The sequence below is a fragment of the Triturus cristatus genome, chromosome 6, assembly GCF_964204655.1.
Source record: "Triturus cristatus chromosome 6, aTriCri1.1, whole genome shotgun sequence".
Taxonomy (NCBI): Eukaryota; Metazoa; Chordata; class Amphibia; order Caudata; family Salamandridae; genus Triturus; species Triturus cristatus.
Window position 1 is genome coordinate 1,765,112,466 of NC_140589.1, and position 19,991 is coordinate 1,765,132,456.

The following is a 19,991-nucleotide window of genomic DNA, read 5'->3' on the forward strand; positions in this document are numbered from 1 at the left end:
ACATGGGTGCGTGGGGTGTGTGCATAAATGTGGATCTGAGTTGGACACTCACTGACTCAATTTAATTTTTCTGCTGGTGGAGTGCTCCCCCAAATCCCTGATTGTGGCCCAAGTGCTGATGTGGGTGAGTTTAGTGTGTGCATAAACCTTGCCTGCATTTGACACCCTCAATCTCACTCTACCTTGGCTGTTGTTTGCCCCCCAAACCCCTGTTTACAGTCTACAGCGCTGGCATGGGTGAGTGAAGTGTGTGCATATACCTAAACCTATATTAGACACCCTCCGCCTCAATGTACTGTTGCTTTCATGGAACACTCTTTCCAATTATTGTAAGCGGCTCAGAGTGTTTCTAACCAATCACATTGTTGAAAAAGAAATCTAAATATGATTGACAGCCGGTTTAAATGAATAAATACAACAGTGTTAGCCCTTGAATTTCCCTGTGCCACTATTTTTAAACACAAATATCTCAAGAACTACTGGATGGAATTACATCAAATAAAAAATGGCTTACTTTTTGACAAATTTGTGATGAATGCATTCAGTGGGATTTGCTCTATTTTTTGGCAACATTTCCTATTGGAGCATTACGGGGAAAGGATACACCGTTTCACCCCTCTTAACTATTTTTTTCCAAACACTTATCTCTATTGTACTTGCCAAGCTGAACCTTAGGTGGCTGAGTTGCTAGATTGCCAAGTTTCATGTAAATTCATTCTCAGGATCAAAGCTATAAGAAGTAGGCCTGGGCGGAAAATTTAATTCCGCTTGCGTAATTGGCGGAACTTGGTGAATCTGCGATACTCTTACAGATGCTGCTCGACTAGTAGTATGGATGATTGGAGATGGCTTCCTAGGTCATTGGCAGCTTCAAAGCAAGAGCAATAGCTAACTCAAAAACAATTACAGAGGGTGCAAAATGGTCAACATATTAATCCCTTCCCTGCGGGGGTAATTCCCCAGCGGTGCGGGGGGCGAGGGGGAACCGGGGCGCTGCTGCGCTCGTGACGAGCTCAGCTCGTCATGACTCACAGTGGAGCTGTGCTCATGACGAGCTGAGCTCGTCACGACCCCGCCCACTGATTAATTCTCCCGCACAGGCGGGGAATTAATCGCATGTGGGTGGGCCGTGGCCGTTATGACGAGCTCAGCTCGTCATGAGCACAGCTCCACTGTAACTCATGACGAGCTGAGCTCGTCATGAGCACTCAACGAGTTAACATATTAACAAATATTTAAAACTAATATTCTGGAATATCGCAGGGATCAACACAATAAGCACATCACAAGTACTGTGCAATTTCGTATATGGATATCACAAACTTGGTCCAGAGTTCTGTTTAACATTCCTAATTAATGCAAAAACAACAATTGATGGACAGAATGCAGAACAATGTCATACATTCACCCCAGTACAGAGATCTGGGCCTAAATCCATCGTTTTTTTGCTCACCATGTCATTCCAGTTTGAACCCAGCCATATGCAAATCAGTCTTGACCCTGTGCCCCATGGGAACAGTCCAGCCCGAACTGCCAAGCCAGGTCCTCCCTGGACTGGAAACAAGCATCCTAGGACCGGTTTCGGGCTTTCAGCGCTCGTCAGCCAGGATAGCTTGATTCCAGTGGCATGGAGAGCAAGGGACCCGTGCTCACTACGCCACTGGAGTCAAGCTATCCTGGCTGATGACGGCTGATAGCCAGAAACCGGTCCTAGGATACTTGATTCCGGTCCAGGGATGACATGGCTTGGCAGTTCGGGCTGGACTGTTCCCATGAGGCACAGGGTCAAGACTGATTTGCATATGGCCATGTCTAAACTGGGGTGGCGTAGTGGGCAAGAGAACGATGGATTTAACCCAGATCTCTTGACTGGGGGAGAATGTCTGCATTGTCAGCATTCCGTCCATCAATTGTTTGTTGTAACGCTTTTCGCCCTAAGTGGGATGGGTATTCCCAGACGTGGGACCCGTGCTCACTACGCCACTGGAGTCAAGCTATCCTGGCTGATGACGGCTGATAGCCAGAAACCGGTCCTAGGATGCTTGATTCCGGTCCAGGGAAGACATGGCTTGGCAGTTCGGGCTGGACTGTTCCCATGAGGCACAGGGTCAAGACTGATTTGCATATGGCCATGTCTAAACTGGGGTGGCGTAGTGGGCAAAAGAACGATGGATTTAACCCAGATCTCTTGACTGGGGGAGAATGTCTGCATTGTCAGCATTCCGTCCATCAATTGTTTGTTGTAACGCTTTTCGCCCTAAGTGGGATGGGTATTCCCAGACGTGGGACCCGTGCTCACTACGCCACTGGAGTCAAGCTATCCTGGCTGATGACGGCTGATAGCCAGAAACTGGTCCTAGGATGCTTGATTCCGGTCCAGGGAAGACATGGCTTGGCAGTTCGGGCTGGACTGTTCCCATGAGGCACAGGGTCAAGACTGATTTGCATATGGCCATGTCTAAACTGGGGTGGCGTAGTGGGCAAAAGAACGATGGATTTAACCCAGATCTCTTGACTGGGGGAGAATGTCTGCATTGTCAGCATTCCGTCCATCAATGGTTTGTTGTAACGCTTTTCGCCCTAAGTGGGATGGGTATTCCCAGACGTGGGACCCGTGCTCACTACGCCACTGGAGTCAAGCTATCCTGGCTGATGACGGCTGATAGCCAGAAACCGGTCCTAGGATGCTTGATTCCGGTCCAGGGAAGACATGGCTTGGCAGTTCGGGCTGGACTGTTCCCATGAGGCACAGGGTCAAGACTGATTTGCATATGGCAATGTCTAAACTGGGGTGGCGTAGTGGGCAAAAGAACGATGGATTTAACCCAGATCTCTTGACTGGGGGAGAATGTCTGCATTGTCAGCATTCCGTCCATCAATTGTTTGTTGTAACGCTTTTCGCCCTAAGTGGGATGGGTATTCCCAGACGTGGGACCCGTGCTCACTACGCCACTGTAGTCAAGCTATCCTGGCTGATGACGGCTGATAGCCAGAAACCGGTCCTAGGATGCTTGATTCCGGTCCAGGGAAGACATGGCTTGGCAGTTCGGGCTGGACTGTTCCCATGAGGCACAGGGTCAAGACTGATTTGCATATGGCCATGTCTAAACTGGGGTGGCGTAGTGGGCAAAAGAACGATGGATTTAACCCAGATCTCTTGACTGGGGGAGAATGTCTGCATTGTCAGCATTCCGTCCATCAATTGTTTGTTGTAACGCTTTTCGCCCTAAGTGGGATGGGTATTCCCAGACGTGGGACCCGTGCTCACTACGCCACTGGAGTCAAGCTATCCTGGCTGATGACGGCTGATAGCCAGAAACCGGTCCTAGGATGCTTGATTCCGGTCCAGGGAAGACATGGCTTGGCAGTTCGGGCTGGACTGTTCCCATGAGGCACAGGGTCAAGACTGATTTGCATATGGCCATGTCTAAACTGGGGTGGCGTAGTGGGCAAAAGAACGATGGATTTAACCCAGATCTCTTGACTGGGGGAGAATGTCTGCATTGTCAGCATTCCGTCCATCAATTGTTTGTTGTAACATTCCTAATTATACAGCATGAAACAAGGTCGCTACAAAGCTCTCAGAGAGGAGTCGCCAATTGGGGAGGATAAAGAACCATTATTTCAGCCGTTATTTCAACCGCACTGGAAACCTCCCAATCTGAGATCTTAATAGCGAGTGCCAGCATATTGGCCTTAAAGTTAACAGGGTTGGTCCTAATAATCAAGGAGCACTTTATGTTTACGATATATATGTACCCCCAGAATTATTCTGTAAGCTTAGCCCCCAAAAAGTACTTATTGGTCAGATTACAGAATTACAGAATAATGGAGAAAGTGACCTGGATCTTAACGGATGACCTCAATGAAATCTTGGATCCCTCAAGCAACATCCAAGATCCACTGAATGAAATGGAATATTTTAGGAATAATCCAAATATGGTGTCACCAGGTAAATCATTGGAGAAGACAAATGTAGTTTTCTGGAGGGGGCTGTTTAACCTCCCAGTAGTCAATCTTAATGGTTGAATTCCTCCTGAAATTCCAACATCCATCACATATGTTTCTAATGGCAAGAAAAATGTGCTAGATTACACTTTTGTCTATTCATTCCTACTTGATTACATTTGGGCATTTAAAATCATTCAATAGCAGGAGAGTGATCACTTCAGGCAATTAACAGAATTCTTTCTGTCACTAACAATGAATTACCAGCTACAAGTGATTACTGAATAAGAAGAAGAGAGCACCTGCTATTGGAAAATTAAATGAAAACAACATGTTGATCCAATTTACAAGAGTTGGCTAGAAACAGTAGGAATGTCAGCCTTGACACAATTGTATCTAACATATGATAATATAGAACTCACTTCATGCTGGGAACATATTTTAGGATCTTAAGTTACATTTTGCTCTAAGAGCCCAAATCTAGACTTTAGAGAGTTAAATTCCCCACCCAAAATTAAAACATTAGTATGGTATTCTCAACTTTTGAGGGTGGTGAAAAAGTGTTCAAAAACTCTGATAAGATGATACTCCAACGCACACACTGAAAGAGCTTTTTTGGAATTGGTGAAATATAGAGCACCCTACAGCCAGGAGTGCTGGATAAATAAGGAAAGACACCTAGCAAAAAGATGGCACAACATTAGTTGTCAAATGTTTTTGGGGGCTGATTAGAAATATGGACCAAGCTTCGCCAGCATCTAGAACAGTATAAGCATCCTCCTGGAGATCTTATTTGTTTGCTCTATATTATGAGCCCGGGCTCCCTTTGGCACCCGATCAGCTGCTTATATTACCGGGGTTACATTTTTCTACCAAAAGGACAAAGAGACCCGTGGCTCTCACATAAACTAAAGCCAATTGACAATTGCAGGCAGGAGGCTAAAAATCTCAAAGGAGATAGCGCTCCACTGTTATTGATCACCACGAAAAGAATCCTGGATACATTAAGATCTTTAAGATCAAATAGTGCACTAACCTAAATAAGGTTTCAATATAACTCTTTAAATCAGATACTAGGATTTGGCCCCTCTTTTTATGAGTTTATTAAGTACATCAATAATTCAAGAATCCTGCAAGGGTTCGAATATGCACCCTGTTCATCAGAAGGAAAGGAGTTAGTGACCCTAGAAACTACGGCACAATTGCACTACTTGAGAGCAACACAAAATTATTTGCTAAAACACTCCTTACGGAACACGAAGAATGGGCCACAAAAAAACAAACACTACCCATGCAACAGGGCTTCAGGAAAGGTTCAGCCATAAATATAATGGAGGAATGTGCCACCACACAATATGCATGGTATTTAGACTACAGTGTGATGTTTGACTGGGTGAACAGAGCTACCCTATGGAAACAGTTATCATCCTGGGGAAATCCGATTCTGCTATCTAATGCTATTAAATGCTTCCTACTGAAATATTGGTAAGAATTAGGATTGGGTGAGGGAAAGCAATGTCGATGAAAGTTTATATGAATCAGGGGCTGAAGCAGGGATGTGGTCTTGCACCCCTGCTCCTATTATGTAATCTCTACACAGCAGACATGGTTCCACCTCTACTTAAAAAAAACATTTAACCCCTGAAATTAGATTCTGTACACATTCCTGCAGTACAATATGCAGATGATACCATGCTACTGGATCGTTCTCCAACTGGTCTTCAAAGAGCTCTAAATTGTCTTCATGGCTCTGACATTAACAATGATCTTACATTTAATCTTGGAAAAACTAAAATAATACGGTACAGGAAAAGTAGCAAATTTACTTGGAGAAGATGTGGAGAAAGGGTGGACCAGTGATAAGCTCTGTTTGGCAAGATGAGACATTCAGTTATAATGCCCACCTAGCTGTAATGAGAGAACGTGCAAAACACCTGTGAAAAATCTGGGGAAACTATATTCTAACCTGCATATCCCTTGTAGCACTACTATTTTAGAGATAACCAGAGTAAAATGTATACCATCAATAACTTTTGGATCTCCAAGCTATGGGGAGAAACTACATCTAGGTTTAGGCAAGACCATGTCTGCAGCTCTACGAGAAATCATTGGACTCCCAAGCAGTACTCCCTCTTCACAACTCCTTTTAGAATTTGGTCGAGTGCAATAGTTGATCTGCAGTTTTTGACGTATTATTACAGACTGAAGTGCTCAGAAATGGGTACCTTAAAGTACTGTATCTGGAAGGAAATAATAACAAATCCTCAAAATGGCTGGTTATATTTGAAAAAAATGTTAAGTAGTTTAAACTTGACAGCAGTGTGGAAAGAGGGAACTAGTTACAGAGAGTTAAAAAGTGTTGCAAATCTAGGAGCAACAATAGTATCTCACTCCAAAAATGTAATGTGGAGACCTTCTACTTCCATTTACCCCATCACAAGTTCAGGGGTACATGTGGATGAGGTAAAAAAAAGTAAAGAGAACTAATAATATGAGGTCGATGTTGTCATTGAACCCTCTGGCATCCCTGAAGTACGGCCAATTAAAGTTGGATCTGTAAGTGCTACAGAGGTTGTGGTTACTTGAACAAGACTCTAGAACACATAATATGTTTATGCCCATACTTGCTCTGTTTCGTCAAGCCCTCTTACATCCTTGTTTTCTGAGATAAGGAGTTTGCATAGTCAAAAGTACAATCTTTGAATGCCTACAGGGTATAGACTGTCAGCTAATCAGTAGATTAACCAAATTTCTGAATATGGCAGTTGGAAAGCCGGATAAAAATGAAACTCGTCTATACACTGTGAATTGCCCTGAAAGACTGTACGCATGATGTTACTTTGTAAGCTTCCCTGAATATGGGTAACCGTTGCATGGATTCGTTATGATATCCCTTTCAGAAATTATGACATATGCAATAACTGATAATTGAGTATGAGAAGCATGGGTATTACCTAATTTATGGTCCAACGTTCAAAGGGTTCGGACAAAGTTAATCTCTAGGGGTGGTTATAGCCTCAGGTTAATGCCTTGGACAGTTATATATAACGGATCTTTATCAGATTCAATATGTTTGGACATCCAGTATTTTCACTTTAATAAAGCAATCAATCAATGTCCAGCCCACAATGGGAGCAATACCAGTGGTAGGTCTAGTCTAAAGATACCGCTGCATCCAACAATTCTCCAAAGAAAACATTCATAGAAGTAGATGACTTTATAGGTACCATGCATGGCCATAGAACACAGAGGCTGTGGTACATCTGACAAAGACCCTTAAAAAGAGACCTATGTTGAATGGTTGTTAATTACCTTATTTTTGGAGCATGGACCTTTTGAAAATTAAAACAAACAATTGTTAAAATGATCGTAGACAAATATACAGCAATAATTTGACAAGCAGCTACAATGTCTTATTAGAAGAAGCCTGTTGGCTGCATCATCAGGCCCATAAAAAGTCTGAGAGTTGGCCCTTACTAAGTAAATTGTGATGGTTAAGCAAAGGTTAATTCCCACAATGCACTGTAATATACACTGGGACCATTGCTCTCGTATAGAGCTCAGACAAGTGCTGTATCAAAAGGCAGTTAATCTCCACTGATCATGTGTATTGTGGTTCACAGGATTCTAGACATGCCCTTATCATAAATAATACTTTTTGCTCAGTCAGTAATTGGAACTTGTTGAAAATTATTAAGGGGAGATCTAGGAGCTGTATACATCTTATAATAGAACATATAAACCTTATTTGTGGGTAATATCTGCTCCAGAGAATTTATTAACTCTAACAAACAGAAAAGAATGAAAGAAAATGATAACCTGCACAAATGACAAGGTAATAATAAAGGAATGTGGAAGGAGACAGTGGAAGTGGCTTTCCTCATGTAAATAATTCAAAGGGGTGTTACTGAAGAAGGTTGTCATAAGGCACGCAGGGATATGGGTTCCTAAAGGTAAAGTCTAGGATAAAAGAATGTGAAGGCATCTAAGGTTCCAAGGAGCAAGATGAAGTAAAAGGTACATGGTAAGTTAACCTTTTTATAGATGTATGGAAGGATTATACCTCACATTGAGTTGGAATGTGACGTTATGTATTCTAGGTGAATTTCACACAGGGGATTTCACTGTTGCCATTCCCATTGGCTCATGTCACCACATAATGATTTATTAATGATTGATTTGGAGGTTTTGCACAACACTAGAAGAAACTGTTTGGTTAATTCAGAGTGCTCAAGTTGGTTATACAGAGACATAAATTAAAGTATTGGTATAAGAGAGGCTGATCAATTGTGTGACAGACGGGTCTGATCTTCTTGTGCCATGGCCTCTGAGACTGAGCAGCATTCAGCTGAAGGCAAGCCTTAACAGTTCAATTTCCAGAACTAAAGGTAATTGGGTTAAGATCCATAATCTTGGATTTTGGAATCCTGGTGATTTTTCACCATGTATCGTCCTGAGGTGCTAGCTGCTACAGATATCCTGGGGCTTTGTCCAAGTACACTTTATGGACAGCAAAGAGAACTCTGAATTTAATTGTGCCTACACGTGGACACCAATGGAGGGCTTTCAGAGTGGGCTTGATGTGGTCATACTTGCAGAGGTTTTGGTACACCTTAGTAGCCTGGTTCTCTAGCAAGAGTTTCTTTCACAGACGAGTATAACTGATACTACATTTGTCTCTAGATGTGTCATGACTAGAGAACTTTTCATCTCTATCTAGTGGCTGGTTTGAATAGATGAAGGATTTTGCAGATTAAGAGCTGAACATTGATGGCTTTAACCACTGTGTTGACCCTTGGGTGCAGGAAAGATCTACATCAAAGTTTAACCTCAGATATTTTACTTTTTGGGAGAATGATGTGGGGTTAAAAAGCCTGGGGTCAACTTAATGGTAAATAGTTAGGCTAGTTTTATCCAAGGACTAGGATCTCAGTTTTGTCTCTGTTCATGTAGAAAAGTTCTTCTTCGGCGTGATGGAAACATGGTTCAGAACAGGGTCATGTTATTGCATAGTATCTGCTTACATTTGCAAGATCCTCTTGAACTGATCATGTAGCTGTATCTAGGAATGAACATATATATTTAATAGCTGACACAAGTGGATCGATCCTTGGAGTACCCTACAAGCAATAGAGTATGTAGAGGATTTGACTGACCTTCCATGGTTGCACATTCCCAACATAACACTTAAACACCTGTTCCTTGTTTTGAAATGACAATGACTTGTCATTCAAGCATCCATTTACACTGCCCTAAAAGACATGGTGTTTACTTACTAATATAGCATGATACACCATCTTCTGTCATGTCTCTTGCTCACAAGTAATAGGGTAATTTATGATTAGTCAAGAAATTCTCATGACTTTTCAATAGATATCAGTCACATAAAGTTGTAGAGAATCAGTGTGGACAAGAAATATCACTTATTATTTAACACTTTGGGGCTCATTACGATGTTGGGTGGATATAACCGTAGTGGTCTGGAACCGCCTGACCTTAGGTCGGCCGTTCCGACCTTAGTATCAGGGTGTGACCACCCATAGGGCAGTTGGAAACATCCATTCTAAAATGGAAGTTTGTGCAGCGGGTGAAAAAGGCCTGCAGCACAAGTTTCCATTGTAAAATGGATTTTTCAAACATCCCTGCTCCGTGTGACGATGCCACACGATGCTGGGATGTTAAGGGGGGCACCATAGGTGGGCCCCATGCCCCATAGTGGAGGGCCAGAGGGGAAGGGGGGCAAAAGTATAATTGCCCCAGTGGAAGAGGAGTCAGGGCTGGCTATCATTTCCAATTTGTAAAGAACAATGAGAGAGCTAGGGAGGCATGGGGTGCGTCCGTATCCCCTGTGGTATGTATTAGTATTATCAAAGTTGGACGAACCCAAGAGTGTTGGTACAACCACTGTCAAGCAGTGCTTGGGAACCCACTAGGTAAGTGAGAAGACCCCTCACACACCAACCTAGTTGGTGTCATGCTTCATCATAGGGGTCCAAACCGGGTGGCCTAATGCCCCCCGGTTGTGCTTCGACACCTAACTACAGCGGAGCTGGTGTGGTGCAAAAGTGAGATGTGGTGAGAGTTTAAAAATATCTCTGAGAATCCTTGCCGAGGAAAATTTATTAATGGCGGCTCAGGATATAATAAAAATAAAACTATGTGATGCAACTACTAAAGAATTAAGTATCTAATAGTTGTATATGTGGTTGGTCTACATGTTTCAGCCCACGTCCGGGTTTTGAGGGGCTTTCGTCAGGACCAGAAAGTGCAGTGAGTGGCAAAGTTTAAGCCATGTGAAAGGTGAAAAAATAAAAAGTAATTTACCTACACACTCGCTAAGGTGTGTGGAACCGGTATCAGCTCAATGGCAGACACCGCAGCGAAAAAAGACACTATGGCTGAGTCTGATCGCTGATCAGGAAGGGGGAGGAGGGCGCTCCTCGGAACACAAATTTTGGTCAGGAGGCAGCACCCGCATGGCACCTACTGTGGTCTCCCGGATCAATGCGGGTGCTGCCTCCTGACCAAAATTTGTGTTCCGAGGAGCGCACTCCTCCCCCTTCCTGATCAGCGATCAGACTCAGCCATAGTGTCTTTTTTCGCTGCGGTGTCTGCCATTGAGCTGATACCGGTTCCACACACCTTAGCGAGTGTGTAGGTAAATTACTTTTTATTTTTTCACCTTTCACGTGGCCTAAACTTTGCCACTCACTGCACTTTCTGGTCCTGACGAAAGCCCCTCAAAACCCGGACGTGGGCTGAAACATGTAGACCAACCACATATACAACTATTAGATACTTAATTCTTTAGTAGTTGCATCACATAGTTTTATTTTTATTATATCCTGAGCCGCCATTAATAAATTTTCCTCGGCAAGGATTCTCAGAGATATTTTTAAACTCTCACCACATCACACTTTTGCACCACACCAGCTCCGCTGTAGTTAGGCGTCGAAGCACAACCGGGGGGCATTAGGCCACCCGGTTGGGACCCCTATGATGAAGCATGACACCAACTAGGTTGGTGTGTGAGGGGTCTTCTCACTTACCTAGTGGGTTCCCAAGCACTGCTTGACAGTGGTTGTACCAACACTCTTGGGTTCGTCCAACTTTGATAATACTATCATTTCCAATTGCCATGCTTGGCATGCTGTTGGACTGAATTTTGATTTCATATGCCTATCCCATATTGAACTAAACTTCTGAACTGACTCAACCTGTACTTCACCGGCTGGTAAAGCGTGCAGGTATAACTCTTCGGCTTGAGAGTTATGGGTTCAATTCGGTGACTCCTTACCTGCTTCTTCACTGCATATGTGGATTGTATAAACTAAATGCTGAACTCAATATTTTGCTATGTTATCTCTCTCTCTCTCTCTCTTATTCCCTAGGTAATCAGCAAATGTTTATTCACCTGTATTGATTGGTGTTGTGTGACTACTTGTATTAAATGATTTCATTAACTAAAAGACAAATTGTGGTTTGTGTTCTTGACCATTTAAATTGAGGCATAGATAAATTATATACTTGAGTATAAATATCGTTCTTGGTGGGAACTCTTTGTCAGACACTTAGCCATGTGGATTTAAAGATTTCATAGTTTATGGTTTTCTGCATAAAGTTGGCATTTTCTTATTCCAGGTCCACATAAGGATTTGCCTCATGTTCCCCTAATATTAAGTCCCTGTTAGCTCACATAAATGATTTATCGGAGGGTCTAATAGTTTGCATGTATGTATGGTAATGGACCCAGAGAGGAAATAAGATAGATGATGTGATATAAATTAGATACTAGTGTATAAAATGTTAGCACTCTTTGCGCTGGATCAGTTGCGATCCACCCTACATCGTAATCAGGCTCTTTGTTAATCTGCATTAAAGTTTTCAGATACACAGGGGCATATTTATCAAAGAGACGCGTCACCCTTGCACCATACAAGATGACACAAGAGTGACACAACTACTAAGTTAGATTTATCAAGCCACAAAAGGCCACCTTGCATGGTCAAGGGGCTTGATAATTCTAGAGTAATGCAACACAGAACAAATCGTTGTGCTACGTTACTCTTCCTCAGGGAGGTGTTCTATGATTGGAGCCTGGGTGTTCCCACACATCCACCCATGTATTCTGTAGGCCTGGGCAAAAATTTCGTTCCGTTCGCGGAAATTGCGATAATTTGACATTTTTGCGTTCCGCGGAGAGCGCGAAAATGTCAAAAATTCCGGTTTCCGCAGCTTGGCGATAATTTGTTTCTTGCTCGCGCTGTAAAATGATACATTCTCGCGCGCGCGCGATCGCCTTACCTGAATCCCTGCGTTCGCCGACAAGTTTTCTTGATCCGGTCGCGTTCTCCATGAGATGTTGTATTGTTTTTAGCCATTTGCGCTGTCTCGCGACAGTTCGCGCCCGCAGTGACGTCATGCGTCGCGCGATCACGTCTTTCTTCTCGCGATCATGCACCGCGAGAACAACTCAAAACAAGATGGCCGCGCCCGCAAGCAACCACATGGGTAAGTTGGCGACCCGCAACCATGCAGAAAATCTCGCGAACATGCCGGAAAAAAACTTCCGCATCTTTGCGATATTTCTGCTTGTTTGCGATAATTTTAAACATTCTCGCGATAATTTGCGAAGGTTAATTCCGCAAATTCCGCCCACCCCTAGTATTCTGGTGTATTTCCAGATTTACCATTACTGGTAGACCTGGAAATGTGCCAAAATGCTACGCTTTCCCAGGTGAGGCATAACGAAGAGAAATTTCTTTATTTTCCTCGCTCTATGTGTGCTGCATTTAGTAGTACACAGAGAATGAGGAAAGGGGAAAATGCCTCAGGGTATTGCTTTTGTCCAGGAAGGTGTCCCTTCCTGCACAAAAATAATCCTGCTTACAACACAGGCACCCTTGCACCATGTTGTTGGCGCTAGGCAGCACAAGGAAGAGACAGGAATGCACTGTATAATGTTAAATACAGTGCATTCCTGCCCTTTCCCTATCATGGAGTTGAGTGAATTCTTGATAAATGTGCCCCACAGTGTCTTTTAAGCCCAGGGGCCAGTGAAAACATGGGCTGGAAATTAGTTTCCGTCTGGTTTATGTTCCCTGCCACAGAAGGTGCAGTTACAGGTTTTTGTGCCTGGATAGAACCTAATATAAAGGTCTCAGAATTGCAGGTCTGTTCCGGTATGTTTTGTCCCGATTCCAGTCATGTGTCTGCACAGAAACACCTCCTGCTGAAAGCTCAACTACTAGGATCTTGTTTGGGAATAGGAGTTTGGAGATGGTAGTGTGGAATAGAAAGCCAACTCTTTACTGACAGATTTAAAATTATGTAGCAGGGATACCATTATGTTGTGCTTTAGTTGATACTAACATATTGGGAGAGATGCACTATTCAGATCCAAGACACCTGGGGCGAATGCGCACATGTTTTCTTTGAGGAACATTGTTGGACATGCCATAAGCGAGAGATTGAGTGTTTGGAAGTCCCTTTGAACCTGAAAGCCTTGAAGATGGATTTCTGATGTGAAAAGGTCAGTTTTGCAAGAGTCTGAGAAGGGTTGTTTAGCAGATGAGTATAAGACCCAATTTACGAATTTTCATGCTGCCATAAAATTTTATTGCTGCTATGATAGAATTTTACAATTTTAGCATAAAAAATTGCAAATATTTACAATAGATGGAGGTGAAACCTGATGTGTTTTTTCAGTCCACATTCTGAATTCTCATTAAGACATTCCCAAGATATTTGAATATCATGGAGTCAGTGATAATTATAGACATTTTTCTTCTTCCATTTTGACTACTGCAATTAAGAAAGTATGCTACTATTTGCTTATTTCCAAAATCCAAGTGTGTGTCATTATTTTAAAAAGTCCTCAATAAACTTCAGAAAGTCCAGCACCACACATGGGCAACAACTGGTAGTGCAACACCCTCCCATGGAAAATGATGGAGGTAGGGAATCTAAAATAAAACCCCACAGAAAATAATATTACATTCAATTACATTGTTTAAAGCACTCAAAAAATATAAAAAGATTTAATTTAATGTTAATGTTAAAAAGATTAATGCAACTTTATTTTATTAAAATATAACGTATTTTATTTTAATTCTATACATCTCTCTGCAGTTGGTTCGGAGACCTCTGTGTGGTAAACTAAAGGGAAAACCAAAAATTTATTTAACTCAAAAGTAAATATTAAAAGTATTTTTATATTAAATATTTATTTATATTAATTTAATATAGTTATTTTAAATGTAAAACAAAATAAAACTATGCTTGAGAAATGGGTAAAAACACAATTAAATAATATTCAGTATCAGAAGGTGAAGGGCCTATTCCAGCACAGAATGCTATAAGAAGACATCCTCATTTGCTGGGGCCTGTTGGGGAAGGCAAAGACTAGACCCTTAGAGGTGTATGGAACAGAGTACGGCTGGCTGCTGGCCAATTCCTGTTAAGCAAGCATCTCAAGAAAGGGAGCTTCCAGAAAGGGTGTGTGTCAAGGTAACTTTGGATAGACTAATCTTTCTGATTAAAGGGGAATTTGACATAATCACTCATCATCATCAATAAATCGTTATTCGACTTAAGCAGCCATAAAAGAATACAAATAAGAAAAACATTCAGCACATTTAAAACATCACATAAGGGAACCATAAATATTGTCAATATGTTAGATAAAGTACAATTCTAATGGGCTTTACAGCAACTAAGTAGACCTCTATAATTTCCGGATTAATTAAAAAACATAGCCTTAAAATGAGCACACTTCAAAAAATACAATTCAGGATCTGGCACACTTCATAGTACCAATTCAAATTTGCATAGACATTATCATAGTATATATTCACCAGCTGGACAATATATGAAAAACAAATCCCAAGAGACCAGGGTCATACGACTCTTTAGATAAAACAGTTTCGCTGGGACAACTCAATGTGTTCTAATTCATATATTTTCCTAATGGCCAAAGCTACTTTTATATAACTGGCTATTGCACTAAAAATGTTGGGGGTGGCCAATGATTGCAAATATTTAAAGCCATCAACATATGTACAAGGGCGAATTTTCTTTAACAATAGAATTATAAATCACTCATTTAAGCATCCCACCTGTCAAATACACTCACTCAATAGGCACACAAGAACACAGAAATGGTGCGGAGTATGGATTCTGATTCTGCTGATAGGGTATGACGTACAATCCAGACAGATCAAAGTAATGAGAGGTGGAATAATGCGGATGTCTTCTCAATTTATCTTGATGTATTAAATTTAAGATCCTTCCTAGTACATTGTTCAAATTCCACAAAACTGGCTGACTTGTTGAAAGCAAACAGTTATGTTTATACAGCACCTTCCGATACACTATATAAGCAATTAAAATTTTGAAATGCAGCTTTGCTCAGACAGTAATCTATGTACCTGTGATCTGGGCTGTGAGACCATAATTGATAAACCAAATCAACATGGAATTATTTAACCTAGAATCACATTTAACAAGTCAAAAGTAAAATGTATGAAAAAGGGTATCAATTTAAATAATTTTCAATGTACTTAATTGTGATTAACAAATAATCTTTCTTCAAAGTGTGGGTTATCATTTCATATAATCAGTAATTCAATTCAGAAACATAAGCGTTTCCTCATATCAAATCCAAAAAAGGCCAATCATTCATGATTTAGACTGAGACAGTATATTTAAGAATTTACTCTGAGAAACTAAACCAAAATCGATACAAGGTGACGGACTAATAGGTTAGCACTTCATTATCTTTCCGCTGCCGTATCAGGATGGTCGTGCACAACACTCTGGCACATGTCGCCTTTTGGTGCCTCTGGTTACAGATTCCCACAGCAAATTGAACAAATGGAGGTGCACTGAACACAATGCAGGAAGTCCAATTGTATTTTCTTTACTCTAGTCTTCTATTTCAAAATCGACAATAGTTCATTAAAATTGTCAAAAATGTTTTTTTACATCTTTTAAATCAAGGTGCAATTAACCTTTCAAGATGTGGCATATGAAAACAATAGTCCTTGAAAGAGAGTTAAAATCCAGCTATTGAAATATCACAGCCTTTCATAACGGAATTCAATTAAGATTTCAGGTAGTTCCACAAATAGCGGTAATTCCTTGAGGAGGAATTAAGCTCTAATTAAGTTCAGTGGGGCCACCGTGATAAGCGGTCTTGTCTTCTATTAGGAATGCCACCTTTGGAAATTGAATTCCGTCATAAAAGGTGGTGATATATCATTATCTGGATTTTAGCTCTCTTTCAAGGACTATTGTTTTCATATGCCACCTCTTGAAAGCTTAATTGCATCTTGATTTAAAAGGTTTTTTATTGACAATTTTGGGACCATACTTCCACTCCAGGAATTACCATATATTATCACCTTATTGAGAATCTGTTAATATCCACAAAAGCCATGATGAAGGTCCAAAAACTTCTGGTTTTGGGGAACGAAACGCTTTGGCTGTTTTTATGAAATACTGTTGATTTTGAAATAAAAGTCAAGAGTAAAGAAAATACAATTGGACTTCCTGTATTGTGTTCAGTGCACCTCCGTTTGTTCAAAATACTCAGTGAAACTAAATCCCGATTAACCATACCAAACCATGCTCAAAATAGAAACCAATTCATAGCACAAATACGTTTAAAAAGGAAATGTCAAAACAAAGATGACTATTTCATTTCACCAATAATCAGCTTTATTGCTCTTGATATGTAGAGAAAACTGGAAGTTATAATTTCAGGTCCAGCTCTAATCAATCAGTTCATTTACCTCTAATCCTCACTACTCTGCCTAGATTTCACCATCTTTACTTATGAGAGTAAGTAAGGTTTATCCACAGTCAACTGTTATCCATTTAAATGGAACAAAAAAGTAGCTACTCCCCTTGTCCCAAGGTCACAAATAACTGATCTGATGTCCTGACTTTCTCGAGATCTGAACAACCTAGGGTGACCACCTGACTTCATATCATAATGCATGCTGATTCCAGCCCTGGATTTTTAATTTACAAATCATTGGGGAGAGAATGTGGCCTAAAGGCTAGGGAATCAACCTCGGAGCCGGGGAACCGGGTTCGAGCCTCGGCAGGGACGCTCAACATTCTGTGATTCTAGGCAAATAACTTTTTTTTTAATTTCAAAGGATAAGTTTATTAAAAGAATGTCACAATATATAAAACGAGAATATCACATATCAAAGCACAAAGATAAACAGTACAAAGCATATTGCAAATGGCAGATAAACAAACAATAATGGAAGAGGGGATGGTTCAAAACAAGGGAAAAAGGTAAAAGGAAAATTAAGAATCGGTATGAAGCATAACAATTGCACACTGAAGAGAAAAGTACAATATATGAAATATAAATAACAAAATGACAAAAACTAAGCAATCAAGGAGGTTGAGTAACTTCTTGAATATGTGGAATTGGAGCAAAGGATCTTTTAGCACTATTTTCTAAAAATTCTGTAACAGGAGACCATAAAAGCAACCTGCTTCAGAGAAATGGGAACTACAAAAGTTGTGTCAAGTTTGTGATTAGGGGAGATGGAATACTACCAAGCTAAATATGAGAGTTTAGAGGCATCTTTCCAGTTTCTTGTGATCTGCTGAAAAGCAGTGGCTAATAATAGGTCAATAATTTGAATCTGAACTTTTGGGTTGTTCCAGCACGTAGAGAGACTGCCTAGGAAAATATTGACTAATGTAAGAGGCGTGCAAGTCCTAAAAATAGTATTAATTTGGGACCAGACTGATTCCCAAAATTGTAAAATATGAGGGCATGAAAAAAGTAAATGCCTGATATCAGCCTGCGGAGACAAACAAGAACAACAGGTGACAGGAGTATCAGAGTGCATGTTATGTAAGGAGGCTGGTGTCAGAAGTAGTCTGTTATAAATAAAGATGAGAGTTTGTGTGGTACTAGCAGCTCTGGAAGATTTCCTAATTTTGAACCAGATTTTATCCCAAATATGTATGGGCCAATGTATATCTAGATCTGTCTCCCAGGCAATCTCAATCTTTGTTTTATCTCTTGGTAAAAGTGGAGATAGTAAACATGAGTATAGGGTAGAGGCCCTAGGTGATTTGCGTAGAATATTTGACCAGGAGTGATCAAATGGTAAGGGAGAGGTAGGCAAGGATTGAAAATATGAGTAAGAATCGTAAAATTGAACCTTAGAACTCATATGAGAAAGAACGTAAAATTGAAAATGTATTAGAAAATGATGAAGGTAAATGAAAAAGAGAACTAGCTTTGGAAAAAGTCAGAAAAGAGTCATCTTCAAATAGTTGATGTACCCATAGAATGCCTTTGTCCCTCCAAGTTTTCCAATACACCGGTTTACCATTAACACAAATAAAGTTATTGTGCCAAATGGTAGAACTAAGGAATGTTCTAAAATCATGCGGTTCAATAAGGAGGAGTTTATTTAAACTATTGCACGAGTATTTGAGAATTGGGGTGTGTAAAATATGCGGTTTCCTTGTAAAAGATAAATATTTTTGGAAAGAGAATGGAGAAAGAGAGGATTTTTCCAGATCAATCCATAAAGGAAGATTTGGAGAAGGAACCGATATCCATTTGGACATATGTTTTAATAAAAAAGCCTTGTGATATTTGGGGAAATCAGGGAAACGAACACCTCCTTCGGATTTCGGACGTGACAACTTCAATAATGACATTCCAGGTTTTTTGTTTAACCAAAGAAAAGAAGTAAGGATGGAATTAATTTTGTGAAGCCATTTCATGGGGATGGAGACTGGGATGTTAGATAAAAGATAAAGGATAATAGATGTTAACATAATTTTAATAGTATCAAGCCATCCCCACCAAGACAGATATAAAGGGTGCCATTTGGTCATGAGGGAGCTGAGTTTCTCTATACATTTATTAAAATTTAGATTGATTGAAGGTTTGATGGAGGTGGTAAACCATATACCTAGATATTTTATGTGAGTCAGATTTCAAGTGAAAATGGAGAGGGGAAAAATCAGCTTTGAAAGTGTATTTAGACAGAGGCAAAATGTCGCATTTATCATTATTTAACATGTATCCCGAGACTAGAGAGTATGAATCAACTTCCTTAAAGAAGGCCGGTACGGTATCTTGGGGTTTAGAAAGGAATAAAAGAACACCATCAGCATATGCAACCAATTTAATTTTTTTAATACTTAGAAGCATAGCCTACAATGGATGGATTTTGTCTTATCTTAGACAAAAAGGGTTCTAAGGCTATATTAAAGAGAAAAGGAGATAAGGGACAGCCTTGTCTTACTCCTCTATGGAGAGAAAAATAGGAGGAGGTAAGACCATTAGCGAAGATAGCGGCTTTAGGGTTTGAATAAAGCAAAGAAATCAGGGAGTTGATTTTTGGGCCAAAGCCAAACCATTTGAGAGTCTGAAAAATAAAAGGTCAATACACCCTATCAAACGCCTTCTCTGCATCTAGGGCAGTGGCAGCAAGGGGCTCAGAGAGACTTGATGATTTGGAAATGATATAAAAAAATAAGCGGGTATTGTTGTTAATAGATCTACCTTTAACAAAGCCTGATTGTTCTTTTCCATGAAGATGGGGCAAAAGAGATTCCAATGATGTATAATCTATATTAACTAAGGAAATGGGTCGATAATTTTTACATTAACGTAGATCCTTCCCCTCTTTAAGAATGAGACAGATTAAGACATCCGTGAAAGTGCCAGAGGATTGCCCAGTAGAGAGAAAAGAGGAAATTAAAGTATGCAACTTAGGAAGAATAAGTTGGGCAAAGTGTAAAAAGAATTCAACAGTGAAACCATCAGGTCTAGGGGCTTTGTCTTTTTTAAGGGATTTAAGAGCATTGAGTCAAATCAAGTTCAAGAAGGTCAAGATGTGAAGAAAGGGGCGGGGTTTATGGATCGAAGAGAGGGAAATATCATCCTCAGTAGGATGTGACTCAGGAGTATTCAATTTCTTGTAAAATTGAACGCATTTTTGTAAGATGTCAGCATCTTTGTGTTTAGACCTGTTATTATCTGATAA